This window comes from Lissotriton vulgaris, chromosome 8 (genome assembly GCF_964263255.1).
Source record: "Lissotriton vulgaris chromosome 8, aLisVul1.2, whole genome shotgun sequence".
NCBI lineage: Eukaryota > Metazoa > Chordata > Amphibia > Caudata > Salamandridae > Lissotriton > Lissotriton vulgaris.
Window position 1 is genome coordinate 1,317,165,649 of NC_141696.1, and position 18,042 is coordinate 1,317,183,690.

Genomic DNA, 18,042 nt, shown 5'->3' on the forward strand with positions numbered 1-18,042 from the left:
CCTTACCTTGGGTTGGTCCTTGCTGCGAACGGCTCCTGGACTTAGCATCTCGCTCACTCCAGGAGCAAGTTCTCAAAGGCCACAAACTCAATTCTTAGCCTCCCCCTTCCAAAGATCACTGGAGCTATTTTAGCCATTCAAAAAATGTATAAATTACAGTGCATTCCTGTGGCCACATATGGGGCTGAGATTTGGGGCATCGTAAATAGTGCATGTATCCAGCAGGAAGAAAATAGTTTTTGCAGGAAACTGCTGGGTATCCCAATCTCCACCCCACAATATATTTACCACAGAGAACTTAATCTTAATTTCATATCAGACTTCATACGCGCTCGAACTGCTCTTTTCTGGCTATCAGTATGGAAGAACCAGGCTGCTTCCCTTACTAGAGAGATCATCAATGACTGTGTTATGTGTGAGAAAGGGATGGATATCCCTTAGTTGAGTGGAGTGCAACAAAGCCTACGCAGTGTCAAAGTCAAAGTCAGAAAACAGCTTTATTCGATTCTGATAAAAAAGCAATCATAAAAGCACAGTAAAAAATACATTAAAAGACATCATAAAAAGGGACATGAATGATAATTACATATTATATACAGTTAATTCATAGTTTTCCTGAATTTGATTACATACTTTAAGAACGATGAAACAAGGTGCATAATAAATTCATCTTCTAACATTTGTAGTTTCATCAAAGCAGTCCTACAGTGCCTTAAGCCCCAGTATTTTAAGAGTGGGATCAAGAATCTCTTTCTTGGCAAAGTAAAGAATTTACAAAAGAGTGTACAATGTAAGGTAGACTGTTTTGACACATTGTCACAGGGACATAGATCCATATCTCTAGACCAGCAACTTTGCACCAGGAATGTTATCAAGCTAAAGAAAGTATCCTCCCTAAATCTAGTCAGTAACATGCGCGCATAACAGCTTGGCACCTAATCAGGTATTGCTGTAGTCCCTGCCCTTGGTGGATCAAATGATAATCCATCACTGCAATTTTGCTTTTCTCAGCTAACCAGCGCTTACTCTCAAGAAACTGCAGGCAAATGATAATCCATCACTGCAATTTTGCTTTTCTCAGCTAACCAGCGCTTACTCTCAAGAAACTGCAGGCATATGTGCTTTAGTTTCTTTCTGGGGACTGAGACTAGGCACTCCGGGGTATCAAAATAATCTGAGTGCCCGATATCAGTCAGGAATCCCTTCACGTAGCTAAGCCAGGGAATCCTGTTGACCCCCTCTAGGTCTAAGCAATCCAGTATCACGTCCCTGTTCAGACCTGTCTCCTCTGTCGACCACACTTTGTGCCACAACAGAATGGGATCAACTTTGATTAGGTCGGAAACATAATCTATGCCAATTTCCTGATGGCAGACAAGTGTTGAGGTGTTACGAGGGACAGCTAGTAGGTAGCGAAGAAATGTATTTTCTCCAAGCTGAATTAATTTAGGATTGGCTATACCCCAGAGGCCTGCACCGTAGGTCGCAGTGGACACACATTTCGCTCTGAATATATCCAGGAGTACTGGAATTGGGCGTCCTCCTAGTTTATTGGCAAAAGATCGCACTGCCCCGACTGATCTGGTGAATATCATATTCCTTGTCTCTATTGCCGAGTTCCACGTCCCCTTTTTGTCAAAATTGATTCCCAAATATGAGAACGTCTCCGCCATGGCTATTTTCGATCCTGAGAGAAAAATCTTGCATTTTGGGGGCTTCCTGGTAGCACAGGACATGGTGAAGGTTTTACTTATATTTATTTTAAGACCTCTCTCGCACATGTACCTAGAAAATTTGTTCACTGCTCTTTGTAAGCCCATTTAGGTTCTAGCCATGATAACTGCATCGTCTGGATATAGGAGTATTGGTACTGGGGATTTCTTGATCCTGGGATAATCAAATTGCTCTTCCGTGAGGTGGGATGCTACACTGTTTATATAAAGATTGAAAAGGAAGGGTGCTAGTATGCATCCCTGCCTAATGCCCTTTTGGATGTCAAATTTGGCGGTACGTTCGCCCTTTATTCCATGCCTCACTCTAGCCCCAGCTCCCCTACATAGTTCTATTATGAAGACTAGCAGATCTGGTTTTACACCCAATTGCGCTAATGTGGACCATCATTTTTCATGGTTCAGACAATCGAAGGCCGAACTTAGATCCACAAAACATAAAAATAAGTTTTCCTTTTTGGCCATGATATACCTGGAGACAATTAATGCTAAATTCAGGCCTTGTTCTGTGGTACCAAGTCCAGCCCTGAACCCATATTGAAATTGTGAGAGAGCACCTTGATCTTTCACCCATGACTGCAGTCTATTGAGTATGACTCTCCCCGCGATCTTCATTAGTGAATCCAACAAGGATATAGGTCTATAACATTTTGGATCACTACGGTTGCCTTTTTTAAAAATTGGAATAACAATGGCCTCTTGCCATGTAATTAAAACCGGTTCTTATTGGAGCTGTTTAGGACATTTGTTAGGAGTGGAGCCCATAGTTCTAAGTTTGATTTATATACGTCTATTGGTACCCCATCGGGTCCCGGGGCTTTCCCAGCGGCACTATTGTTGATAGCCTGTTATCTCTGTTATAGAGAATTTTACATTTAGTGGAAACGTTTTTTGGGCCTTATCCTGGGTTCCAGGTATCTCCTCACTACTCTCAATCACATTTAAGGTGTCTTTCTTATACAGATCAGTGAAATGTGTTACCCATGTATTCTCTGTAATAGCTATTTCTACAGTGTTCGAAGCTTTATCTGTGAAGAACGGTGCGTTCACAGCCTCCCAAAATCCTGTATTATTTTTATCAGGCTGGCTTTATGTAACGCATGCCAAGCTTCTTCCTTCAACTCACTCTTACGATTTTTTACTGCCTGATAATAGGCTGTTGTAATGTGGGAAGATATTTAAAGATGACATTAGATGCGCGTGCGATTTACTGCACTCGCTATTAAACCATCTTTTTTCTACGCTTTTATCCGATCTTTGTGGCCTTCTAAGGAGATTTTGAATTTCTTTGGTTATTTTAAGAAAGGCCTCACATAATTGAGAGTCTTCCATGTCATCGGAGAGACAAGTCTCAAACTCACTGTGCATATTGTTAGTGAGGCTTGCGAAAAAGGCTACTGGTTCTATTTTGGTCCATTTCAGGGAATAGCCATTTTTCTTTGCCAAAGTCAGTTAATAGCTATACAGGTTTTCAATCAGGGTATTTGATTTACCCCCAGCCTCTACGAGGAGTAAGGATAAAGAACATGGATGGTGGTCACTCATGGCTACCTCGCTTAAGCTGTAGTTAAGAATACGGCCAGAATGACGCTGGGAAATAAGGGCATAATCTATAATGGTTTGACAACCCCTCCCAATAAAAGTTGGCTTAAAAGGTTTTCAATCAGGGTATTTGATTTACCCCCAGCCTCTACGAGGAGTAAGGATAAAGAACATGGATGGTGGTCACTCATGGCTACCTCGCTTAAGCTGTAGTTAAGAATACGGACAGAGTGCCGCTTGGAAATAAGGGCATAATCTATAATGGTTTGACAACCCCTCCCAATAAAAGTTGGCTTAAAAGGGACTGGTATGGGGCACAATTTGTTTATGAACCCCAAATCTAGTTCAGAGATTAAATTATTAAAATAATTAACCAATATAGTATGGGGAAAGTTTGCTTTGCCATTCTCTCTATTAGGACCCAAGCCGCAGATGTTCAGGTGGCTATGAGGACATAAGGGGGAGTTAAAATCCCCAACCAGTGTGACACATATGTCACCTGTCTGATCTGCTTCGACAATGCTGGTAAGGATTTGGGATAGGTTCTCGAGAATCCTTGAAGTCTCTGGCTTGGAGATGTTGTTATAAAAGCTTACCAGGACAATTGTTTGTTTTTTGCCATCTGCCAATAACAATATTTGAAAATATTCTGATGTTGGTTCAAAATTTACGGTTAGGCTGTCCAGGAGGTTTGATATGTAGGTGGACAAACCCCCCTGTGTTTCTTCCCCTTGTCGTATGGATTGCTGGTGTGTGAAATGTGCGGAAACCATTTATATGAATTGGGGCCAATGCCCAGGTTTCCTGCAGACATATAATAGTGTTTTAGGAAAAGGTTTGTACAGTCCATATTATCAATCTTACCCAATAGCCCCGCTATATTCCATGACATGAGGCCTAAACTCTTTATCGTTTCTACGTTTCTGTTTAATGGTCTAACTATGCTCCGCGTAGTGGTATCAACAACGGTTCCTTTATTTCCTATCTCAGCTGTCATTGAATCTGCGAGTGACGTTTCCAGCCCATCTCTAGTGCTAGTGTTTTGAATGCTATTGTCAGGGAAATGACCCACAGGGGTCTTATCATTAATCTCTATGCCTGTTATACCTAGCTTATTGGGGATAACAGCGGTTATGGGCAGTCAGTCCACCATTTCGAGCGTGCTGAATCTATTACTGATTGGAAAGCCCATAACCTGAGGTCGATCTTCACAAGTTTTTTCGTTTGAGCAATATCTAATGTCTGGGTTCCCCGCCCAATAGTTTCCATGAGCATTAAAGTTTGGGGCGCCTGCTACTCGACTATAAAAATATGTTAAATCATGTGGATGGATCCTGGTGTCTGGCGCATGGTGCCACTCGTCGCATATATATCTAGGGGCTTGCCTGTCTCCAAAATTTATAATAATGCAGTCCCCCAGGATGTTTTTCCTACTACTCCCCACCCAGTTAACCCTCCGCACAAACAAGATCTTGCTTCTGTTGTGTGAGGGTAAGGGCCTGTTAATATTGAGCCAGTATGTTGTCCTATTTTTTAGCTCAATAAAGGACTCTGTATTACCCCGCCCCAGTTCCGGTACTATGGTCAGAACAACAGCGTAAGGCATGGATTCTGGGGGCAGATCTATAATCAGCAGTGGACAGTGTTCTACGTTGGTTGTGCTAATACAAGTTCCCTGCTTGAATGTAGCTTTAGAATTGCCCCCTCCCGTCATATTCTTTTGTTTTTTTGTCACAGGTGTGTTTTCAGCAGTCAATGTGCTTTGGGCAGATTCCATCCTTGGTTGAGATGAGATTGCTGTCAAGTCACAGCATGGAGGGTTAGTTGTTGTTAAATTTGGCTTTGATTTTCCTGAGTCTTTAGGAGCGACAGATCTATCCTTCGCCACTGGTAGACTTATTGGAATCGTTTTTTTAATTAGCGCCAAATTGCTTAAAGACATCTGCTCAAGTTTTTTTAAGCGCTCCTCCATATGCTTCAGTCTATCATTAATTGGTCTTATAGACAGTGTCAGGATCTCGCTCAATTTTACCCAGAAGCTATCCTCAAGGGACGCAAGAGAACACACTGTTGTAGTTGCGGGGTTTAAGTTAGGTCCAACTAAATGTATGTCGGCAGTAGGTTTGATGACCGATGTCGGGTCACTACTATCCGTTGGTAAATTTGTATCTTGTCTACCCTTTTTTGTTGTCCCTGGCTTCTTCTGCTTTGGTATTGCTCCGAGTCTTGTATTCTCAGGGATATTCAGGCCTCCTTTTTCGGCTAATAATTGTGCTCTGGTAGACACTCCTTCAGGGAGGATAATAACTGCACTTTGAGCATTTGAATGCTTGTAGCTTCGTTGGTACTGATACTCGCCAGATCATCCGCTATATCACTAATCAGATCCATTGCAACAGAATCCTTAGTTGTGTTTATAGCTACTTGTCTTTCAGGACTTTCTAGTGAGGCTATTTTTCCCAGTGAGGACCTTTTGTTAAATGAAGGGTCCGTTGAAAGCCGGCGTTCAGTTAGCTCAATTTCGCGGGCTAGCACTGTCACAGCTCTGGTGAAGAAGTTGTCTAATGGTCCGGACACAGTGCCTCCACATGCATTTGACCTTGTGGAACGTTCAGCCATGATGTTAAATAAATACACACCAAATAAAAAATACCAATGTGAGTTAATAACATATAGACTCACTTCGTTTCACTTTGTTTCACTTCGTTTCTTGCTTTGCCCAGATGTTAGGGGGGTAGCCCAGCCCAGCCCCTCAGGCCTCGAACGGGCTCAAACTGGCCCGCGCGCGGTCCCGCAACGCGGGGGGTGTCGTTGGTTTAAGGCACCTCCGGGCGCAGAAGTGGAGGTAGCGGCTTTCGCTGCGAAGCAAGGCGGCTGGGAGATGTAGTCTCCCTCCTCGGCGGCCGCTGGTTCTCAGGCTGCAGCGGCGGGAGGGAGACCGGGTGATGCTTCGTTAACCGGCTGCAGAGGAGAAAACAAGTATGTTTCCCCCAAGTGCTTAAGGAGTATAGACAGCGCCCGCTCCACCGGGGCTGTCGTTGGTTTAAGGCGCCTCCGGGCGTGGAAGTGGAGGTAGGGGCTTCCGCCGTGAAGCAAGGCAGGCTGGGAGATGTAGTCTCCCTCCTCTCGGCGGCTGCTGGTTCTCAGGCAGCGGCGGCGGGAGGGAGACCGGGTGATGCTTCGTTAACCAGCTGCAGAGGAACAAACAAGTATGTGTCCCCCAAGTGCTTAAGGAGTGTAGACAGCGCCGGTGTCAATATGGAATATATTTTCTTAGATCCAAGTATAGTTAAAACTATGTCTAAAAAGGAACTAAGAGATGCCCTCTATTCTCTATATAACACAGAAAGTATTGTTTTGGAATCTAAGAAATCCTCTGTTCTCAGTTACATGTCCATTGAACAGTATAACCATTCTTTACCTATATACCTCACCTTACCTATGAGCCATTGGGAAAGGAGCCTATTATTCCGTTTAAGAGCAGGAACTGTCAGATTTGCACTGTGCTTTCCTCTTAGTTACCACTCTTACCTCAATCACACACCATGTCCCTGCGATGGAAAGAGTGGTCAATCAGTTTTAAACTTCTTATTTATTTGTAAATATCACATAAAATACTCAAAGTGGCTTTTAAATCCATTTTTTTTAAAAGAGAAGGCCTATTAGTCTGGATAAGGCTTATTCGTGCTTAGTAACTCTGGTGGATGAAGAGCTGATTTTTTGTATATGTACATTCCTCAGAATTGCTACTATAGCACGTAAGCCCTTGTCTTATCCCTAGAGATTTTAATTTTGTATAAATGTAGGTCGATACAATGGTTTATATATCAGTAATTTATTTACTTATTTATTACCAGGGAAGGTATTCCTAACTTGTAAATTAACTTATCAAAATGTTGTGGTTATATTGCTGTAAAACTGTATATTACCATGTGTTCTCAAACTGTGTTATGATATTGTGCTTTTATGGGTACCAAGTTACCTGAATAAAGTTTTATGAAATGTAATGAATAAAAAATAATAAAAAATGCAGACGCTGCTGCACCCACCCATGCTCCTCTTACTGCTCTCTGCAGATGGAATGACAATCGAACTTCGAAAGGGAAGAGTGAGGATTCTTTCTAGCCAATGTTAAGCATAGGCAGTGTATTCACTAGCTATAGTGCCAGGCATGTCTGAAATTCACCGGCTCAACAGAGTATAACATTAGGCCTTTGGTGTCATTTATTCTGTGATCTGAATTATTATATCTGAACTCAAACAGTCAGTGCTGGGAATGAACATAAGCAATGGCAAAACCAATAAGTCTGGCCTTAGCAAGCTGGTGCGATCTTTAAATTGGCGACGCAAATTTTACTGCAAGTATATGATTAAAAAAAAAGGAAAAAGCATGCTACCGGATAAACGTTCCTGCCCTGTGCTTGCAATAAAAAAAGTAATTTAAAAGAAATTAACTATACCATATATTTTTAATAAAATAATACAGATGCTTCCTAGCAGGCAGCTGGTCATAAAAAAGGCATAGAATCCATTTCTAGTTTTAATGCACATCATAAGAAAATATGATTGGTGCAAACAAAAGTTACCATTGGCTTTGCCTTATTGTAACTCAAAAACATGGGTAAAAACATGAGGATGACTAAAAAATACAAAACAAAGAATGATGATGGAAAAAAGAAAGTATTGGACCACAAGTCCTGGTGCTGAAATGTACTGCTATTTTGGCAGACGTGCAGGTGACCAGAAAAGAAACACCATCACTCTAAGTATAGGAGAGCCATTGGCTGAAAATGTCTGACCCATTGCCCCATGCTGTATGCTGTGGTTGGTCGAAGCAAAATGTGAATGACAGTTGAACAAACTAATGAATGAAGAGGGCTGACCCAAAGTCATCTATACTACTACTATAAAGAGAGAACTGTGTCCTTTGAGCCAGGTAAACTCGAAAAGTACACCACCAATCACAACACCCAATACAGCGTTGGAAAGGGGAGATCCAGGAGATGGACATAGGCTATATAAATGGACACCATATACACTAAAAAGTGGGGGCGCCATCAGTGGTAAAGTAGTCCCTTCTGGGCGTTAACATTCAGAGAGGCAAGTTGTGGGCGTTATATGTGGGCGTTAACATTGTAGTTCACGGTGCAAAACCAAACAGTGAGGAGATGTGGCCGTGAGATGTGGGCGTTAACATTCAGAGAGGCAAGTTGTGGGCGTTAGATGTGCGAGGAGAACATTGAGATGCGAGGAGATGTCACGGTGCAAAACCAAACACACCATTCGCGCTCACAGTGCAGAGTATTTCAACCATTCGTGCAGTGTATTTCAAACGCGCAATAATCACAGTGCATCATATTGCAAACGCGAAATATTCACTCACACACACATCTTCGGGGAGGCAGATTCATTGACCTGGGCGTTACCGTTGTACGCTGACATCAGGGACGGGGCGCGGCTTGCATTCACAGCCGACCAATCACGCCACATAACTCTCATAACACATGCAAGCCTTGCGAGGAATATTTTATAAACAATTTCACCATTGGTCACGCTCCTGTTTGTCACAGGGGATGACCTCAAGCAAAAGAGGTGCGGCTTACACGGCGTTTCATGGCTTAGGCGAGTAAGCGTTCTGCCGTTCTGAAGCTGCAATATTTATCGCACGGAGATATCATACATAAAAAAAACTGGATTTTGCATGGCCCTTAAGCGAGTCAGCGTTCACCACAGTACTTGCGTTCTAAACCTAAGAACAAAGCTACGGATTCACTCGCCGCTATCTGTGTTACCACTGTAACACTCCCACTTATTGCGGCGCTAAGGAGAAAACTTGACTTCAGGGCTTAAACAAATATTTCACTTGCCAACATCACCAGGTGCTACATAAAATATCGTCTTGGCAGAAGCAACAACATTCTCACAGGGGGGGCAAGGACAAACAAGGAAACACGAGTAACATTAACTAGAGGGACCTTTCGCCAACAAGATTACACAGTTTACTTTTCGAACCCGGACAACGTCGGGACGGGCTGCTAGTACTTTATATTTTTATATGTGGGGATTTATTTACTATCCTAAATCTAAAAATGGTGGGAAGGCTTGAGAGAGGCAGCAGAAAAGAAAGAAATCATAGGAGGCTCTGTCAATCATGGTATCCAGTGCATGGGCGATTCACTTTACGAATTTGCCCTGAAACAAATTGACAACAAAGAATATGTCACAGCAATGCCGTTATGGCTCACCTTATTGATCACAAAAAAAGTCCCAAAAAAGTTTAAAATATGTTCATAGCAAATTCAGTCCAGTTTCTCTCATACAAACATGTGCTATATCAGCAGGAGCCTAGGTGATGCATGAAAACATTATTGTGTAACCAGATTACATAAAATCATATTGAAAGGAGAAGTGAACAGCAACATGTACTTGCAGTGCCAGAAAGCATAGTATTCAATTAGTTTCAAACATGTTTTGCTATATACACATTTACAGCGTGAGACACTGAGAGATAAAGCAAATTGACCACAATCACCTGATTCTTGTTAAGTACCAAAGCCAAGACTAGAACCCAGGGCTGTAGGTTCCAAGAAACAATTCAGTGCATTTGTTATAGTAATAATGAAACCTATCTCTTGAAACGTGAGGTAGGCCTCGTGCTGTTCCTTCACCCGCTCCACTCCCCTAACATAGAATAACTGCCTTGCAACTTTCAGTAGAAGGAATTTTTAAGAAGAATAAATAAATAAAATACCTATATAGTTGCCAACATACATTTTCAGACCTGAACGTCAAGCCCCTCTTGCTAAAGAGTGTCAACTGCAAAGTAGGAACAGATATACGAATGCTTCAAGTCACATTTTTGACTTGACCGTATAAAACCATAAAAATAGGACCAAGTATGTGATCTATTTCTGTTCTGCACTCCCATCTCAATCCAAAAACAAGCTCATAGAAGAGTCAAGAAACCTGCACGCATACGTCATCAAAACAACACAATTACAAGAGTTAGAGGATTTTCGATCTCACGGGTACTCATAGTACGGCCCGTGGGCCGCCAGCGGTCCGACAAGCCTTCCCTGGCGGCCCACGAACCTTGCAGGCATCTTACCCGGGTTTAAAAAATAATAATTAAAGTGTCTGCAAACACTGCGCGTGACTCTGACAGACTCTGCTACTCCGTGGGGGCCCTGCATTCCAGTGATAGTCAGAGTGGAGCTGCAGGGGCGCTAAGAGGTGAAATACAAAAGCCTCATTAACATACAAATGGTCTATTAAAGACCCGTGAAGTGCTTGGGTGCGGCTGTGTGTGTGTGTGTGTATGTGCCTGGGAAGCTGTCTCAGCCCGGGCACACACAGGCAGGGTGAGATGACAGAGGGAGGAAGAGGGAGGGAGGGGGAGACAGAGGCAGACAGAGGGAGAGTCGGGGAGGGTGGGAGAACGAGGGAGGGTGGGAGAGGGAGGGAGAGCCAGGGAGGGAGGGAAAGGGAGGCAGACAGAGGGAGAGCGAGGGAGGGAGGGAAAGGGAGGCATACGGAGGGAGAGCGAGGGAGGGAGGTAGAGGGAGGGAGGGAAAGGGAGGGGGAGGGAGAGCAAGGAAGGGAAAGGAAGGGAAAGGGAGGGAGAGCGAGGGAGAGCGAGGGAGGGAAAGGGAGACAGAGGGAGAGCGAGAGAGGGAGGGGGAGGGAGAGGGAGAACGAGGGAGGGAGTGAAAGGGAGACAGAGAGAGGGAGAGAGAGAGAAGGAGACAGAGGGAGATAGAGGGAGGGAGACAGACAGAGACAGACAGAAGGAGGGAGACAGACGGAGGGAGGGAGGAGGGTGACAGACAGAGGGAGGGAGGGTGACAGAGGGAGGAGGGAGGGCAACAGAGGGAGGAGGGCGACAGAGGGAGGAGGGCGACAGAGTGAGGAGGGCGACAGAGTGAGGAGGGTGACAGAGAGGGAGAGGGAAGAAGAGTGAGGGAGACAGAGAGGGAGGGGGATGGGTAGAGGGAGACAGAGAGAGAGAGGGAGACAGAGAGAGAGAGAGGGAGTGAGACAGTCAGAGTGAGTGAGACAGAGGGAGTCAGGGAGAAAGAGAGGGAGAGAAAGAGAGGGATAGGGAGGGAAACAGAGGGAGACAGACAGAGGGAGACAAATAGAGGGAGAGGGAGGGAGACAGAGAAAGGGAGCGGAAGGGAGACAAAGAGACGGAGACAGAGAAAGGGAGAGGGAGTGAGACAAAGGGAGGAAGGAGAAAGACAGAGGGTGACAGACCAAGGGAGGGAGGAGGGAGGGAGGAGGGAGACAGAGGGTGACAGACAGAGGGAGGGAGGAGGGTGACAGACAGAGGGAGGAGGGAGGGAGGGTGGAGGGAGGGAGGGAGGAGGGTGACAGACAGAGGGAGGGAGAAGGGATAGAGGAGGGTGATGGAGATAGGAGGGAAGGAGGTGGGAGGGAGAAGGGTGACAGACAGAGGGAGGGAGGAGGGTGACAGACAGAGGGAGGGAAGAGGGAGGGAGGAGGGTGACTGAGTGAGGAGGGTGACAGAGTGATGGAGACAGAGAGGGAGAGGGAAAGAGAGAGAGGGAGGCAGAGAGGGAGAGGGAAGGGGAGAGACGGAGACAGAGAGAGAGAGGGAGACGGAGAGAGAGAGGGAGTGAGACAGTCAGAGTGAGTGAGCCAGAGAGAGAGGGAGTGAGAGGGAATGAGACAGTCTGAGTGAGACAGAGGGAGAAATAGGGAGAGATGGAGGGAGAGAGGGAGGGAGAGAGGGAGAGAGAGGTTAAGAGAGGGAGAGAGAGGTTGAGAGAGGGAGAGAGGGAGAGAGAGAGAGAGAGAGAGAGAGAGAGAGAGAGAGAGAGGTGTGTATGCCGGGTCTGGAGGCTCAGTGGATAAAGGCGTCCGCTGCAGGGACCTGTGTTCAAACTCATGGTCACAGTGTTTTTTTTGTTGCTCTAGCCCCGCCCCCTCCCACACTGACCCCGCCCCCACTGGTGCGGCCCTCAGACACAAACCACACTGTAAATTTGGCCCCCGAGAGAAAGTTTGTGAGTACCCATGTTAAATCTGAACATTTCAGCTGCAAACAGCCAACATGCAATCACATATCTAAACTAACTGCAACAATAACAGTCTAAAACACACATATCCAAAATCACCAGCATTGTACTCTTCCCTTATTGTAGTCCTGCTATTTCCTAACCAAGTCTCCACTACTAAGGTTTGCTACTTCCCTGTGAACCCTTGTCATTGTCCTTCTACAACAAGGTCACAGCACTTTCCAACTGATGCAGCCTTACATACATCCTTAAACTCCTTACTGTAAGACTAGATAGCCTATTCCATGTAAACGAAGGAGGGAAGTAACATGCTAATCTGCTGCCCTGAACATTTATAGACCCTCCTCCCAATCAAAGATCTTAATTCATATTAATAAAAAATAGAATATCCCTGCAGCTTTGCGGGTTCCTGGAACATTTCTTCAACAAGGAGAAGTACACCTTTCACTCAATAAACAGAGTATAAGAGGCATTTTTTCCATCTTTTTAGAATTCAACTAAATATATATATAAAACCCTAAAATGTCATAAGGGGTTTTAAACTACATGAAACTGCAAAGCTCCTCCAATCTTGTCTAGTTTATTTCCTTTTTAAGGAGAAAGAGTGAATTGGTTTTCGTTGGCAGATCATATTATACAAAGGAAAAACGCACTGTCACTTTAAGGCAGCCAGGAGACACCACAGTCCTAGCATGCATCCCAGTAGCAGTTGATCCTCAAGATTTCTACTCAGGAAAAAATGATCCTACATGTTCAGTTTAATTTCAGTTACAAATTAATTTGTGGAGCAATTTGTTATGTTACTCAGCATTTTTATCAGCATACCTGAAGTCAAGCTTCATATTTTGAATCCTCCTAATTTCCCGTTTTCCCTCATTTATTCCCAATTTCTGGAGGCGGTTTCCTGTCAGGATCATTCTTGTATACCATGTTGTTGTACCCTTTTTTCTTGCCTCTTTCCTCTTTTCCTTTCTCCCTCCCTTCATCAGTCCTTGTGGTATGACCCTTTGAATAGTGGGGCAGGGGGGTTTTCTGACCTTATAAATGTTGGAGTAGAGGCGTTTCCTGATCCTTTGCTTGTTGGGGCTGTGGAGTTTTCTGACCCTTTGAATATTCAGGGTAAGCCCTGGCGCTAAACTCCTCTCTGCTTGTGGAGTTTGCATAATTCTCAATGTTCTCCTCGCACATCTAACGCCCACATAACTCCGCGCAGCAATGCGTAATTCTGCCATTCAGGCGCGAAGTGGAGTCTTTTTTCATTTGCACGCTCAAGTTTTATTTTGGCTCTCAACCGCGAGCCCCAAGACTCTTGGGTGGCTTGACAGCACACGCAAGACTTCTCACACCAGTAGCAAGCTCCCACGAGACAACGCACTCACTCACTCGGCTACTGGCCGTGATGGAACCCATCTAGCATCCTTAGTGCTGATCATGATCGCAAACAGGGAGTTCAAGCAGCTTATCTGCTTGAAAATGGAGCTGAGAGGCATTTGGAGTGGATTTTCTTCTCAAACTGGCTGTTGAATTACTTTTTGTGTGAGAAGCCATTTTTTAAAACTTTTATTTTCAAACCAGAAGAAAGTGCCCCAGAAACTCCAACTTCCTGTTTCTGTCCAGCGGGCTCCCCCAGTGCTTTGTCCCTCTCCTGGTCACTTTTCATTGGGATTTGGCGATGGAAGGATCACTCTCTTTGTTTGCTGCATATATACCATTGGCTTTAAGGACCTTGTTTTTGAAATTTCACAAGTTGAAACATTTGTGCATAAGGGTGTTGTTTCTTTGATTGGGGGCATGCACCTGGACTTATTTGTACTTTTATTTTATTTAAAAAAAATATTGTGTGGTGGGTGGCCTGAAGTTTTAGTAGGGGTCTAATTATTTTTTTCCATTTAATTTTTCTTCTTTTGTGAAGGAAAAATGTTGCACAGTTTACTACCTTTTCTCCCTGTTTTTGATAAATTAGCAATATTGACTTAATTCACTTTGTGGCCTAGTCTACCAATAGGCCTTCCAGCCAGAATGCCCTGTGTTCTTCATGGGTGCATGAAACAACTGTTTCTGTGGTGTCTGTTGAATTGAAACATAATTTAGGCCATTGGTGACATTGGTTTGAAATACAAAATGCGTGTATTAGGTGGTATTTAATTTTTTTCCTGCAAACAGTGTATAGGTGGGGAAATGGCTTTGGAGGATGTGTGTAGTTATAAACATTTTTAGCCCTGTTAATTTCATTTTTTGCCATTGCTTAATTAATGCTGTGTTCTCTGTGTTACATGCATCTTTTGTCTGGCCAGTGTGTGTGTATATGTGTTTGCTATAGGCCACCATTTGGCTTTGTTGTCTATTATGAATGTGGCCAGGGGTCAGGGGCCATTTTGTATAGTTAGTGTCCACCCCAGGCCTGAATGTGTTCTCTGCTTTCCAGGCCTCCTGCTTGTTGTTGTGACCATGTGGCTGGAGGCCATTTTGTTTAGCTAGCCAGTTTACTTTGCCATAGACTTGCATGTCTTCTCTATTTGTGACCATTCAACTTGCTGGTTGTTGTTGTGACCATGTGGCAGGTGGCCATTTTGTTTATCCAGCCAGTGTGTTTTCTCTATAGGCCTGCATGTCTTCTTTGTTTGTGTCCATGCCTTCTTGCTGGTTGTTGTGCTGACCATATGGCTGGCGGCCATTTTGTGTAGCCAACCAGTGTGCTTTCCCCATAGAACTGCATGTCTTCTTTGTTTGTGGCCATTCCTTGCTGCTGGTTGTTGTTCTGACCATGTGGCTGGCGGCCATTTTGTGTAGCCAGCCAGTGTGCTTTTGCCATAGGCCTCCATGTCTTCTCTGAAATTGTGAACATGCCTCCTTGCTCAGTGTTAGTTGTTCATGACCATGTATCACTGGCTGGCAGCCATTTTGTGCGTCCACCAGTGTGGCCCTTTGCCATATGCTTGCATGAATGGCTGACAAGGATAGCAGTTTCATTAGTTAATATGCTCGGAGATAGTTTGACTTATCTTTCATTTTTTTAATTTCGATTTTTAAAATTTTAGTTGTGATTTAAAGATTTTTTTATTTAAGTTTTAATTTATGCTTGTGGCTAATTACACTTATCTTTATTTTTTATTTTATTTGTTTTAATTTTAAAAAATGTAGTTTTTTAAATTATATATATTTTTAATTATTTTGTATTTTGATTTTAAATTTTGAAGTTTAAAAAAAACTTTTTTTTTTCATTTTTACTTTTTTTCTTCAAAAATTGTTCTTTTAATTTTTGTAATTTCAATTTTCTAAATTTAATTTTTTTATTTAGCTGGAAAATTGTTTTTTCATTTTCCTGACATCTGACTGAAATAGGTGCACTGCACAGCAGCAATCATTGTCTAAGGATTATTCCATTGTCACCTGCATCTCCCAACATGATGCGCATAAATCAAAAAGTTACATCTGTATGTTGTTGTTATTGCTCTTTCTGATCCTTCCTGAGTGCATTGCACACAATGAAAGTTTGTTGGTGTGGTTTTACGAATGGATAGTTAGACTGTATTATTGCTAATTCACCGCACTAAGGGCCAGATGTAGGTAGCCAAATACCGGTCGTAACGGCCGAAATTCGGTAATTTCGGCCGTTACCGACCGGTATTTGGAAAATAAGATGTAGGAGTCAAAATACTACCGAATCGGTAAATACGAGTCGGTATTCTACCGATTCGGTATTTTCCGAATCTTTATTTACCGAATTCTTATTTACTGAATCAGTAAATAAGAAATGGTAAAAAATCACTATCGTAGGAAACCCAAAAAATACTGAATGTTATGTTATGTTATGTTAAAATGTGTTTATATAGCGCTCGGCTACTCTAAAAGAGTGTCCCGGCGCTTTCCACATAAAGCTGCAGTGTATAACAACATAACAAGAAAAACAAGAGCCCAAGAAAAAACAAAGAAGAAAATCCACCTAAACAGAGAGATTAAAAAGCCAGGTCTTCAAATTCCTTCTGAATTGAAGCAGATTGGGAGTGCTGCGAAGTTCCAGTGGAAGCGAGTTCCACAGCTGAGAGGCCTTGAGGCTGAAAGAGTGCCCCCCAATCCGGGCCTTCCTCACGCGTGGAACCACGGCCGTGAAAAGGGATTCCGAACGCAATGAGCGGGCAGGGCGATAGAAAGCCAATCTCTTCTGTAAATATCCTGCGCCTGAGCCAAACAGAGCTTTATGCACCAGCGTCAAGGATTTGAACATAATCCGCTTACGGATCGGGAGCCAATGCAGCGACCGCAGAAGACCAGATGCCCGTGCGCGTCTATGCAGACCAAAGATTGCGCGCGCTGCAGAGTTCTGTGTCACCTGCAGACGCTGGACCAAGTAATCTGGAATGCCATGAAATTCGGTATTTAAGAGTCGGTATTTACCATGGATTGAAAGCAGGTGGTAACCAGGTGCAGGCTATAAAATAAGGACCCAAAATGCAACAGTGTTACCAGAATGGTGGCATTCTACGTCATAGCAAGGTGGCTACGGCTACAGGCAGCACGAGAGAGGGTATGGAGAAGGGAGGAGCAAGTCTACAGGTAGAGGATAACGCTCTGACTGAGCCAGAGATACTGCAAAGGTGCAGGCTACACCCCCAAACCATCCTGGACTTGATCAGGGACCTTCACCCACTCCTGGATCACCCAACACCAAGAGCGTACGCCATCCCACCCCATGTGCAGGTGCTGTGTAGCCTACACCTGCTTGCCTCTGGGAGTTACCAGAGTGTGATTGCTGCAGTAGGAGTTGTGTCCCAGAGCTGCCTGTCCCGTTTCTTCAGGAAGTTCCTTGAGGCCATGATGCAGAGAATGCATCGTTATATTAGGTTCCCTGACACACCTGCGGAACTTGCAAAGACCAAAACAGATTTCTATCAACTGGCACACTTCCCTCATGTCATAGGCTGTATAGAGGGCACCCACATCCCACTCTGCCCACCTGCAGCCACTGAACACATTTACAGGAACCGGAAGACAACGCACTCAATCAATGTGCAGGTGATATGCAACGCTGGCAACATCATAACAGACATTGTGGCCAAATTCCCAGGGAGTACCCACGACTCATACATCTTCCAGAACAGTGGGATATACACACGCCTTGTTGCTGGAGATTTCGGGGATGGATACCTGCTAGGTAAATAACTGATAGTCAATGCATATGAATCAATCATGAGTATGTAACTAATGGCACTCTCTTTTCCACCTAGGTGATAGTGCTTATGCTCTGCGGTCCTTTGTTCTCACCCCCTACATGAATCCATCTACCAGGAGTGAGAGGCGTTACAATGTGCCACACAGAGCAACACGCAGCATTGTAGAATGCACATTTGGACTTCTAAAAAGCAGGTTCCGCTGCCTCCACAAGAGCGGAGGTGCACAGCAGTACACTCCAATCATCTGCTGCAAAATATTAGCGACCTGTGCCATGCTGCACAACCTTGCCACCAAGGAAGGCACAGAGGTGGAGATCACACATCATGAGGACATTGATGATGGAACAGAACAGGCAGAGCCCTATGCAGCAGGAGCAGCGCCAGCAACCGATGGGAGACTGAGACGGGCACACCATGGTACTACAATGTCTGTATTCCACACTGGGTGGTCACAGTTTACTGATATGTTGGATCGACGCTGCGATCTGTTTACTTTAAATCATATGAGACCAATCAATAGTCAGTTCATCAATTTTCTATCATCAATTGATTTATTAC